This window comes from Hydra vulgaris, chromosome 04 (genome assembly GCF_038396675.1).
Source record: "Hydra vulgaris chromosome 04, alternate assembly HydraT2T_AEP".
Classification (NCBI taxonomy): domain Eukaryota; kingdom Metazoa; phylum Cnidaria; class Hydrozoa; order Anthoathecata; family Hydridae; genus Hydra; species Hydra vulgaris.
In genome coordinates, this window is record NC_088923.1 from 16,360,811 (window position 1) to 16,374,318 (window position 13,508).

At 27.6% G+C, this 13,508-nt stretch overlaps 1 long non-coding RNA gene across 1 annotated transcript; it reads right to left on the minus strand.

The window, feature by feature from the left end:
- Positions 1 to 4,168: 4,168 nt before the first annotated feature.
- Positions 4,169 to 13,508, minus strand: LOC136079005 (uncharacterized). Its single transcript, XR_010637854.1, has 2 exons — positions 13,363 to 13,508; positions 4,169 to 4,503 (listed from the first exon to the last, which is right to left on the minus strand). It is a non-coding gene; the product is annotated as an uncharacterized LOC136079005 (long non-coding RNA).

Consider the following 13,508-nt stretch of genomic DNA (forward strand, 5'->3'; position numbering starts at 1 on the left):
TATAACTCTTTGACACCCCAAATTAATTTCTCTCAGATAAATTCGATTTTCTCGATTGAAACAGCGAATTTATCGGAGAAAAACCCCACTTCGCAGCTGCTGTTGACACTCACTCAAACCATCATGAGTGCAATATGGAACAGTAGATGCCACCACATGTATAGTAACATAAAAATTGACCCAATGGCAGTGATCAGGGTTATAATCAGGAACATCAGGAATATTATTACTTTAAAATATAATTATCATGTCCAGAGAAACACTGCGGACATTTTCTGTCAATATTTTTGTATTAAAAACGTTTTCTGTCAAGTTGAAAATGGAAATCTGAAACTAAACATATGAGCTAAAATAAAACAACGGCTCTTTGTATGTTAAGCAAAGATTTCCCTTTCTCTGGAATTTTTTTATGTTATACAACAAAGTTATTGTTAAATATGATTAGGAAATCACTGCCAGCCCTTATAATATGAAATATTATTTTAACATACAAGTGTTTATCCTTAGGTTTCGTAACGTAAAGTCCTGTAATTCTTTATGTGTTTTGATAAAAAAATTTCTTTTAATTTAAAAATTTAATTTTTTTATTTAAAAAACCTTCTTTAACCTATGTTGAATATTCTCCTCTCACAACTTTATCTAAACTCTCGATTTCTATCCGCACCACGGCTGGAAAATAAAAAACAAAAAATACAAAAAAATTTAAAATCAAAAAACACAAAAAAATATAAAATCAAAAACACAAAAAAAAAAATATAATAAAATAAATAAAAAATAAAAAAAGAATATATATATATAAACATTTGTAAAAGCTATATATTGTAAAACGATAAAATGTAAATATAAAGTTGAGCAAACGTAAAATATAACGTTGAATCAACTTAAAATACAACGTTGAACCAACGTTGTTTTTTGGGCCAACGCAACGCACAACATTGTTCTCATGTTTTATCAATGTATGGGGAAAATTTAGCAAATGCAACCGTGGACTTTTTTAACGTAAAATTGAACTTGGAAATCAGCAACTGCAGAAGCTTGTCTAATGATAACTCAAGCAATATGACTGGAAAATATAAAGGAATGAAAACTAGAATTTTGGAGTTCAATAAGCTGGCAAAATTCTTGCCATGTTCAGGTCATTCTCTTAACTTGGTAGGAGAGGCTGCTGTAGATTGCTGCATCGCGGGGATCAATTTTTTTGGTATTGTTCAAAAACTGTAAAATTTTTTCTTTGCTTCTACAAAGTTGTGAAGTGTTTTAGAACAGTTTGCAAGTAGTTCATTGAAATCACTATCGAATACTCGGTGGAGTGCTTATGCTCACTCGGTCAAAACCATTTACCAAAACTACAATAAATTAATGGGAGGATTGGTCAAAATCAATGAGTGTGAAAGTTTTGAAACAAATTCAAGAGCTGCGGCTGGAAATTTTCTACTGAAAATGGAAACTTTTGAATTTGCTTTACAAACAATAATATAGGATCAAAATTTTGCAATGAATGAATACTGTTTCCGAATTATTGCAAATTGCAAGTATTACTCTAGATTTATGTGCTGAACTTTATTCATCTTTTGGAGATTATCTTCTTGGATTAACACATTCAATTTAATAGAACAAGATGCAAAATTACTGTTACCAGACATAGATTATTTACAAAAAAGACGCCGTAATAAGAAAGCGCTATTAGGTGAATACCAATCAGAAGAACCTCAATTGAGTCCACCTGAAGAGTTTAAGACAAATGTTTTTTAAAAAACTATCAATAATCTTACTGCAAATTAAAAAGAAAGAGCTCAATGCTATCAGGAATTGAATGACAAATTTGTATTTTTAATGGACACGAGATTCAACAAAGATAAGATGAAGACATGTGTTAATCGTCTGGTAGAAGGCTACACGGTAGATATTTATGCAGAAATTGAACATCTACATCTGTATTTAAAAGAACATTTTAATACTCAAGTTCTTGAATTGTCGCATTTGGATTTGTACAAATTTATAAAGGAAAAACAAATGAAGGCTACATTTCCAAAGTTTTATATGTTTCATGATATCTGCTATGGAGAAAAGACATTTTCAAAATTAATTTTAACAAAAAATGATTTGTGATCAACTATGTCACAAAAAACATTAAACAATTTTTCATTATTAACAAGAAACGCAGACAAAATGAAGTCAATTAACATAGATTCATTGATTAAAGATTACGTTAATGAAAAATACAGAAAAAAGATTATGTAGATTTTAAACAATATTTTAAAAAAATTGAAATAAAACTTTTAATTACGTTAAACTAAGATTATATTTATTTTAAATAACATGTTACTTCTAAATATGGGGCCGCAGGCTTTTTTATGGCCTAGGGTACCTAAGACTGTAAATCCGGCTCTCTCTCTCTCTCTCTCTCTCTCTCTCTCTATATATATATATATATATATACAAATATATAAATGTGTGTATATGTATATAACTGTGTGTATATATATATAAATGTGTGTGTATATATATATATATATATATATATATATATATATATATATATATATATATATATATATATATATATATATATATATATATATATATAGTTTATTTTTCCGAGAAATTGTTTAAAATCATAAATCTCGATATTCACAGTCACGGATCCAATACATTGATGAACTTTACCTTCAAAAGTTACCCCCTTTAAAGAGTTTAATCTTTTATTCTGATTTTTGGATAAAAGATTGTGATGCAAAAATTGTGATAATCATATCTAAATATAGTAAAGCATAGCGTGCGTAAGGTTTTTTTTGATGGTTCTTAGAAAAGAATCGTCTTTTAAATTATAGATGTATGTTGAATCATTTGCTAAAACAAGGTCTAGTTGCTTTTTTTTCAAAAGTTGGTTCTAAGACGAACTGAGTAAGTAGGGGCTTGAACAGTCTTGAACAGTTTCAGGAAATGCGCTTGCCTGTAGATTAGTACCAATATAGTACCCATCTGAACTGTTGCACACGACTTCAGGGTAGTTGAAGTCTCCAAGAATGAGAAGTTTTGTAAATTTTTTTTTGTTCGATTAGAATGGATTCTTGACGAATTACCTTTTTGATAACTTTGTTCAAAGCTACATCGGAATTTGGTGGCCTGTAGATGCAACCTAATAGAATACGCTGTGAACCAATATTTATTTAAACCTATTATTGAATTTCTTTAAATAAGTTATCGCCTTAAATGGCTTTGTAAGTTTATCATTTTTAAAGTTATAGTTTGTGAGTGCTTGCCCATCCAATAAAAACCTATAAAAGCAGCATTCTATAAAGGAATTTCAGTGGATCAAAATAAGCATTTTGAGCTGTTCACTTAAGTTTTGCTCATCATTTGCATCATCATTACTTTGAGCCTATATAAGACTACTGCAAATCCACTGCAAAAATATTTTCTGAGTATAAAGAGGTTGATAAATAACATACAGCTATTTTTGTGGTTTAATAGCAAGTAAGAATATAAATTCAATTAACATTTCTTTTGCATAAGAAAGTGAAGAGCATAAGAGAAAACATTTCTTTTGCATAAGAGAGTTGTATGAGACGCATATTTAGAAAAATTTCAATCGAACTTTATATAAGCTAAAATTCGTAAAAAAAAATTCACAATAAAATAAATGTTTTTTATACTTCTAAGTTACTTCTTTTGTTTAAAACTTATTTTTCAAATTTTACATAGAAATAAAGCATGCGTAAGTAAAGTGAAAGCAAAGTTTTTTGTAGTTTGTAAAAGTTTGGTTTTAAATATCACCTAGAAATTACTTACTTACTTCATTTTGTAAAAATTATTTGTAAATTAAATGATTTTAAACAATAATTAACCTCTGAAAACCATTTTTAAACTTTCCGAAATTTATTTTCTTGTTTATAGAAAAATATAAATGCCATTATGAATGTATTCCCCCCTCCGTTATATTAGGAATATGGTTAATTCTTAAATTTGAGCATAAAAAGGTAGTCTCTGGCTCCCATTTACGAATTTTAATATATTATAAGGACAAGTTGTTTTTAAAAACTATGATTTTAGTGTTTCAACCTTACAACAAAGTGTAAAAACCTTTTGGATTGGATTATCATGCATGTTACTATCAATCTACTCCATAGTGGATAACTGTTTTATATAAACGTCAATAAATCCTCCATTGAAAATAAAACAAATAAAACCGAAAAAGATTTTCACACTTAATAAAAGAGATTTAAAAAAATAATTTCCCTTTTTTAAATTAAAGAGATTTTAAAAAGTTATTTCCCCTTTTGCTTATTGACGGCAGCACATGTCTGGACACATACAAAGGTTGTACAATTATTACAATCTAATGTATCAGGTTTTGCTTCTCTGGCAATCCTGTGTCTTAGCAATGCTGCTCCATTGACCCGTTCATAAGCAACAGGTTGTCCAGTTCTATGTTTGGCAAAAACAAAAACCAATGCCAAAACAACGAGTAAAGGTTGTGTATCTCATGTTAAAAGATGAAACCTAAACAAAACGTTAAAAAAGTATAAGTACATCCACAAAAATAAAATCTACATTTATAAGAACAGGGTTATGTATGACTGCTGAAAAAGTTGCTATGAAACCATGCTCAAAATTGTTGAACAAAGTTTTATGGCATGTTGTAAATGTAAATGATTTTAGACATGAATCGTATTAAAATCTTTTTTCCTAAACTTTTTTTGTCTGAAAAAGGGCCTAAGACTAAGAGCAAAATTTTTAGACTGTCAAAGCCCAAGAAGTACAATTAAAAGAGTATCCCAACTCGCTAGGTATGTTAAACAATAGTATAAACTTTTTGTTGCTAAACGATAGTATAAACTAACATTGACTTTTGACTTTGCTCAAAGCGTAAAATTCTGAGCACACTTAAAAATCCTTGCAACGTTTCCATATTATGTTTAATTCAAAAACTTATAATTTCTTTATATTTCAAAAATTTAGTAATAGTATATATGTTTGAATAAATATAATATGTTTTTAAAAAAAACATTGCATGTAATAGATTATTATATAAGCATTATATTATAAACATGTATATATATATTGGAAAAAAATGGGATGGCAAAGACCTGGAAACAGAAATGGCCTGAAGCATTTGTCCCCACTTTCCCTGCCTTAACGAAAAGCACTGATGTAGTAAAATTTTCAACTTTACCATCTTAACTTTAAATTTATTGACAGATTTGAAATTTCGTAAAAAAATATAGAAAGCTACAAAAGTTATGACCGTGCAAAGTTTACACCCCACTCAATCTTAGAAGAGAGAGAGTGGGGGGAGTCACTCTCTCTCTCTCTTTCTCTCTCTCTCTCTCTGTTTATATATATATATATATATATATATATATATATATATATATATATATATATATATATATATATATATATATATATATATATATATATATATATATATATGTACTCTTTCTGATGATCCAGCAATGGTGAAACTTCAAGTTGTAGAAAAAAGTTAGATTAGTGTTTTTTACTAATTTATTATTGCTCTATTCTTCAAGAACATTGAGCACTTTATTTGTAAAATACACTAACATTATTTACATATATATATATATATATATATATATATATATATATATATATATATATATATATATATATATATATATATATATATATATATATATATATATATACATATATATATATATATATACATATATATATATATATATATATATATATATATATATATATATTATATATATATATATATATATATATATATATATATATATATATATATATATATATATATATACACACACACACTGCTACCAATTAGCACCTAAAATTGACCTAAAATGTAATCAAGATGTTTCAAAAGATATCAACACTTTGAGTGTACATAAGATGTATTCCATTGAAAACAACATTCAAAGCATTCTGTTTTGGGATTTATACGCTTTTTTAAATAATCACTTTGCAGATTCATTTTTACTTAGTGGCAGATTCAGGCTTTTTTGGTGTTTTAGATACTAACTTTCAAATATAGAGTAGATTCCAAACATTTTATTCTTTTTACATGTGTCGAAAGAAGAAGTTTTGTAAAGATATCGGAATGATTGGAGTCTGGGAACAAAGAAGCCTTTTTTCCTCCTGCTTATAAGGTGAAAGCAACAAGTTTATAAGTTTTAATTTATACTAATATAAACTTAAATCATATTAATTTAAAAACTTCAAATTTTACTCAAATTTTTATTCAAATTTTTCAAAAATCTTTCAGCGTTTAAGAATTGTGGCAACATTAAATTTATAACCCCCTTAGATTTAGGGGAGTTAAACCTTAAAATGGTTGTCACTTTTTAACGCTAAGAAATCATTGCACGAATTTGAAATTTCTCATTGTAAGTATTTTTAGTTATAAATACTTCAAAAAATAATTTATTAAGCCGTTGCTCTCATTTTTGGGGCAGAGGAGGACAATTCTCAGGGTTTTTTGTTCCCAGGCTCCAATCATCCCAATATTTTGTAAAACATCTTTATTTGACCTTAACATATAAATGTTTGGAGTTTACACTATGTCTGGAAGTTTTCTTTCTCAAATACCAAAAACGGCATAATCCGAATCTGTCTTAAGTATGTAAATATGCCTTTGGTGTTCTTTTACAGTTTTGTTTTCGACCTGAAAAAGTCTCTGCTTAAAGATAGTTTGAAAATTCACTTTACATTTAGGTAACAAAATTTAAAAAATTGGCTAAACATTCATCAAATAACTTCCAGTATTGGGTCAAAATGAGCTTAACAAGACAAAGGTATCATAAAGAAAACAGGAATATAGTTTGTGTTTGCTGTCTAAATAAAGACGTAAAATGTCATAAATTAGCATAAATTAGAGAATTACCCAGCTCTACAAGAACTCATTATTATATATGTGGATCCAGGGTTTAGTTTGGAAATCAACTCTCTTCTATCTGGAGTTTGTTCGACATGTAAAAAATGTCTTTATCTTAAAAAGGTTAAACAAATTTTGTTTAACCTTTTTTAGATAAAGTTTGTTATTAATGCTGATTTATTGATCATACATGAAAATGTAAACATAAATAAACGTATATAAAATACTATATTAAACAGTTTTAGACTGAAGGGAACATTTCTCAAAACATTGAAGACTTGTGGAAGATTCGAAGAAGATCACTACGGAAACTATGTAGATTAAAGGATAAGGTTCTATGCGTATGTCGCATTTGCTGTATTGCAAAAGAGAAAAAGAGTCATCAAAAAATAAATCTTTCTAAGTTTATTGAGGATGTGAATAAAGCATCTTTTTGCACTGATTGCTGCCAAAGAATAGGTATCAGACACCTTTGCACAAAATCACAATAGTGCAAAAGCTACATGAGCTCATTCTTTCTCAAGACTCAAAAACCTCACAACACATTATTTTCTCTGTACTAAAAGATATGCATAAAACATCTGACAATAAAGGATTAACTGTAGCAACTGGTTATTGTGTATTCATATTTTTCTATCTATATTTATTATTAATTTTATAATAATAAATATAGACACGTATATATCGAAGGAAATATATCTTTTGTATGTGGTAAAGCTCTTGATGTTACTCTCTACTCTGAAGATGTGCATAAACCTATTTTAGAAATATTTTCAACTACATTATTTACTATAAAAAAGAAAATGGACCTTCCCGTGTCAGCAATGGATTGTATAATGACTGAGATTCGTAAAGATTTAAGTCGAAGAGGTAATATTACTTACATATTTATAAATTCTTCTTCTATTATTTGCTAGGTATCAAACATAATGCCTCGAAAAGTATTAAGGACAAATCTTTGCAGTTAAATCAATTTTATGAAGTAGTTTCATGCAGTTTTCAACTAACACACAACAATGTAAACTGCATGGTTTTAGATACAATTCAGAAAGATGTAAACTTCCTTTATTAGTTCCTGAACCACTGAAACTGATAAAAGAAGTTCGTGAGCACAGAAAACTTAAACACTACAATTGCTTTATAAGAGGTAGTATTGATGGGGGTCAAAAAAGTGAACATCTTTAACACAGAAGAGCTGCATTCAGAGAAAAGAAACATGAAAAATAAAGTGATCAATACAGTTCTTATTTTGGGTCTAGTACGTGGAGTAGAAGATAATTATAATAATAAGTAATTATAAATAAAGATAATTATAAGTAATTATAATTTGGAGAGGCTTATTAAGTTGCCTAAACTGAATGAGCTTAATACACAGTAGCAGCTGACCTGAAGCTTATTAATTGTTTACTGGGCATTTCTGTGAGTTAAACATTATTTTGCTTTGTGCAATTGCATGATAATTTATAAAAAGTGATTGCTTTTTATTATTTCATTAATATTAAACTTAATACTTTAATATAGTCTTTTTTAAGACTAACACTTAAAAGCACACGGGGGAAAGTAAGCTTGCTGTTATTGTGAAGAAGAAAAAGAGGACTAAAATAAAAAGTTTTGGATTTTTTAAAGTTTGACATAAGAAATTTATTGAGGATGGTGAATTTTATAAGCGCATGAAAAACTATAAAAATGTTGTTCGACCATGCCTAATTGAGGAGCTTGGATAAACTTTCGTTATTGATATAGTTTCGCCTCCTGAATTACATTTTTTTGAACAAATTTTGTTACACAAATAACAGATTTTCTGATGGCTGAGGACTCAACTAAAACGTTCTTAATTAGTGAAACAGTAACAAGGCAAGGTTACAATGGAGGAAGATTAGATCGACCTAACTGTCAAAACGTACTTTCTTGCTTGGATGAACTTCTAACTATAGCTCCTCTCCTGATGATACCTCGTATTGAGACTTTAAGGAAATTTTACATCATACAGTTACACCTCAACATGTTTCTAGATTGAAAAACTAAACCCTTGGGTGTTTTTAGTGAGCAAAGTTGTGGAACTGTTCACAAATATATTAACAGAACGATGAAAAGATTCGCAGCTTCTGAGCTGAACAATTGCCATGAAGAAAAACTTTGTAAAATAGTCGTAACATACTCTAGTATGAGGGTGTGAATAATTTATTATATAGTAAAAGATATTACACAGTTGTAAATATAAAAAGTAGTCTTGAATAAAAAATGTTTGCGAAAATTATTACTTTGTATTTGTCTCTATATTGTTTTCATTCTAGAGACATTCCAAATATTAAAATAATTGAGACAGATTCGGATTCTGCATTTTTTGGTGTTTGAGAAAGCAAATATTCAGGCAAACGGTAAATTTAAAAACATTTATAGTTTTATGTCAAATAAATATGTTTTACAAAATATTGGGATGGTTGGAGCCTGGGAACAATAAAACACCCGTGTCTCCTTCGACCCAAACGTGCGAGAAACGACTTAACAAATTATTTTTTTGAGTATTATAAACTAAAACCATTTTTAAGAAGAAATTTTAAATTTCGTGCAATGATTTCTTAGCGTTAAAAAATGACAACCATTTTAAGTTTTAACTCCCCTCAATTTGAGGGGGTTATAAGTTTATTATTGCCATAATTTTTAAACGCTGAAAGATTTTTTCATAAACTTTTGAAATTTTTAAATTAATACGATTTTAGTTAAGGTTAGTATAAAAAAAAAAATTATTTTTAACTTGTTGCTTTCACCTTAAGAGCAGAAGGAAAAATTTAAAGAACTTTTTTGTTCCCAGGCTCAAATCATTCCGATATTTTTCCAAAACTTCCTCATATTGACACAAGTGTAAAGATTTAAATGTTTCGAGTTTACTCTATGTTTGAAAGTTAGTATCTAAAACACTAAAAGAGGCTGGATCTGCCTCTGAAATAAAAATTTCCTCTGCAAAGTGATTATTTAAAAAAGCGCATAAATCCCAAAAAGGAATGCTTTTATTTTGTTTTTCAATGGAATACATCTCATGCACATCCAAAGCATTGTTATCTTTTAAAACATCTTGATTACCTTTTAGATCGACTTAAAACATTTTAATCGAAGCAGTGTGTGTGTATGTGCGTGTATATATATATATATATATATATATATATATATATATATATATATATGTATATATATTTATACATATATATATATATATATATATATATATATATATATATATATATATATATATATATATATATATATATATATATATATATATATATATAAATTAGTAAAAATCACTCATCTAACTTCTTTCTTCAACTTGAAGTTTCACCATTGCTGGATCATCAAGAAGAGTTACTAAATCTCAAAAAAATTTAAATTTATAGAAAAAAATATTTTACAGGAATATTTTTTAATAAATTGAATTTTTTTTGAGATTTAGTAACTCTTCCTGATGATCCAGCAATGGTGAAACTTCAAGTTGAAGAAAGAAGTTAGATAAGTGATTTTTACTAATTTATTATTGCTCTGTTCTTTAAAAACATTGAGCACTCTATTTATAAAATACACTAACATAATTTACATATATATATATATATATATATATATATATATATATATATATATATATATATATATATATATATATATATATATATATATATATATATATACATATATATATATATATATATATATATATATATATATATATATTTATATATATATATATATATATATATATATATATATATATATATATATATATATATATATATATATATATATACATACATATCCATGCCGGAACTCAAATGTATTTTTCTTTACATTTCAAAAATGAGGTAGAAATTAGTAATTTTATTTATAAATAAATTTTATATGTATAGCCGTTCCAAGGCTTCTCTGCATTATACCCATAAAGGCGGGAATAAATATAAGTAACCGTTTTCCAAAAAAAAAACGCTTTTTTTTCTTCAAATAATGACAGATGGTTTTTTTTGGTAGGGGTTGAGGGGTCACGTCACTGTTTATAAAATACAAACTTTACAAAACTATAAACTTTTAAAACAAACCCATAGTTTTTTCAAATTTTCTTCGGGCATATCCTCTTGTCTCCTTTCCTTGCTCTCAGTGTCTACTGCTGAGTACATTCCGCTAAGTAATCACGAATCAACGTACTTTGATGGATCGAAGCTTGATAGCGGTGGTTAATTTAATGATCAACAACATTGAAACTATTTTTTCCATTAATGAAGCCCTTGTTGGTGTGATGATCAGATTCATCTGTGTAAAACCATCGTTCTCATTCACTTGAGAAAATGGGGACAGTATGTTGAGCGTGTACCAAATGAACTAAATTATCAGGATATGTTTTTTCTGCCAGGTATTCACGTAAATTACGAATCATTTCTCTTTCATTTTAATGTAGTCTTAGAGACAGATATGTGATTTCAAATTCTCCAAAGAATAACTAAATGCTAACGTTTTCAGACCAATGATTTTGGTCTAATATGCAAGCCCATTGAAAATGATTCGCTTATTAGACCAAAATCAACATCTAATTCAACATCTTTGTTAGCAAACAACTTTTTCTCAATTGACTCTTTTAGTTTCATGTAAAAGGTGTTTGGATCAATAGTTGAATCATTTTTGGAATTTTTATTGTGAAGTGAAACTCCATGAAAACGGAGATTCTGTGCTGAAACTATACCAAATTTGTAATAGGGACAACCATTATTTCTTCCTTCTTCGTGTACTTTAACAAGAGCTTTAATTTTTTGATTTGCTTTGTATAGATCAATATTGCGCTCTTGTAGGTTTATAATCCAAGAATTATTGGATTGTAAACTCAATCCAATAATACTTGGAGAGCATTACACATAAATCCTAGATCCATTAAAAACTCTGTAGGTGTAATTTATTTTTTAAACCTGCATAAGTTTATTTTTTATTTTTTTCCTTTGTAAGATCAACCATCGCTTCCTCAAAATGTTTCATCAGCATTTATAACTTTTTTACGTACTGCAAAAACTGAACGGAAACTAGATGACACCCAACGTGTATTTAAAATTCTCCCAATTTTCAGCATTAAGCATTAAGTAGTTCTGCGCATGAACGTAACTTTCTGCTATTTTTTGGTGAAGCATTATACACGACGTAAAGCTTATCTAGAAATGAAATGGTATCGCCTACTGATAATTCCAGTCTATGATTAACACAATGCCAAACTATAAAAGAAAGAAAATTTTCAGTGATTAATTCAAAAACGCCACTTTTGCATTCTAACATCAATGCTGCGCCATCACATGCTACAGAAATTAAATAATTTTTGAAATATTGATCTTTCATCCCATAAGAATAAAGACATCCGAAAATAAATTGATTGGTGAATTCATTCCGCTACCTTTTACACAGAACCGAACGTACACTATCAGTGTCGATTTTTGGCTTATAGTGGTTGACTCAATTATTATCGAAATCTTACTTTTTGACTTTATGACTTCTGCATTTATTTTTTTTCTCATTTCGTTACCTATATGATTGACAATGTTAAGGCATGCGTTTGTAGAATGAAGAATGCGACCCATTTCAACTGCATTATTTTCTTGAAAATCAATTTCCATTTCAAATTTATAAAAAGACTGGTTTCCTTTTGCAACTTTATATGCAGTTCAAAAAATGATTGTTGTTACAATATTCTCACGCGTTGAAGATTTTAAAATATTTTTTGACAGAGTCTATTTTCTAGCTTCTTCTACCATCTTTAATTCAGCTTGATGTCCAGCAGATTCTTTGTGATCAAATATTTTCTTACGTAACGAACTTAACTGTTGGTTTCTATATTCATTATAATAAGAAACTTCATAACTGAACCATTCTTTAGATATTTTCATTACCATCATTTTTTGCAGGTAGTGCAACCGAGCCTTTTTTGTCAAAAACAAAGCCACTTGTTTTAGGAGCAAAACTCTGTTTTTTGCTCTAAAGTCCAGCAACTTGGCTAGCTATAATTGCTTTAATTGTCTGCAGAAGGTAAATGTGACGTTGTAAGTCTGATTTCTTCTGTTTCATTTGCATTTAATTTGATTTTTTTCTGAAGAGGGGAGTCCACCAAGAAGAAACAAGTAATTTTTTTCATTTTTTTTATTTTGCGTTATTTTGCTTAATTGATATTTTTATATCACTATTTAAATATATATTTATCTATCTATCTATCTATCTATCTATCTATCTATCTATCTATCTATCTATCTATATATATATATATATATATATATATACATATATATATATATATATATATATATATATATATATATATATATATATATATATATATATATATATATATATATATATATATATATATACATATATATAGCTTTTTTTTAGAGAAATTGTTTAAAATGGTAGTTTAATATCTTATACAAAATTGACAGAAAAAAAAAGTTAAAGTAAAAAAAAACATTATTTGTTCATACTTTTTTATTGATTCAGAAAAATGTTACAGTATCTAGATTTCGTCGTTATTTCATAGTTACATATACACGCGTTATTTATTGATTTCTTGGATACATCAAAGTAAAACGATTAAATTTTGTTTTATTATTTTTATATTCATGGGGAT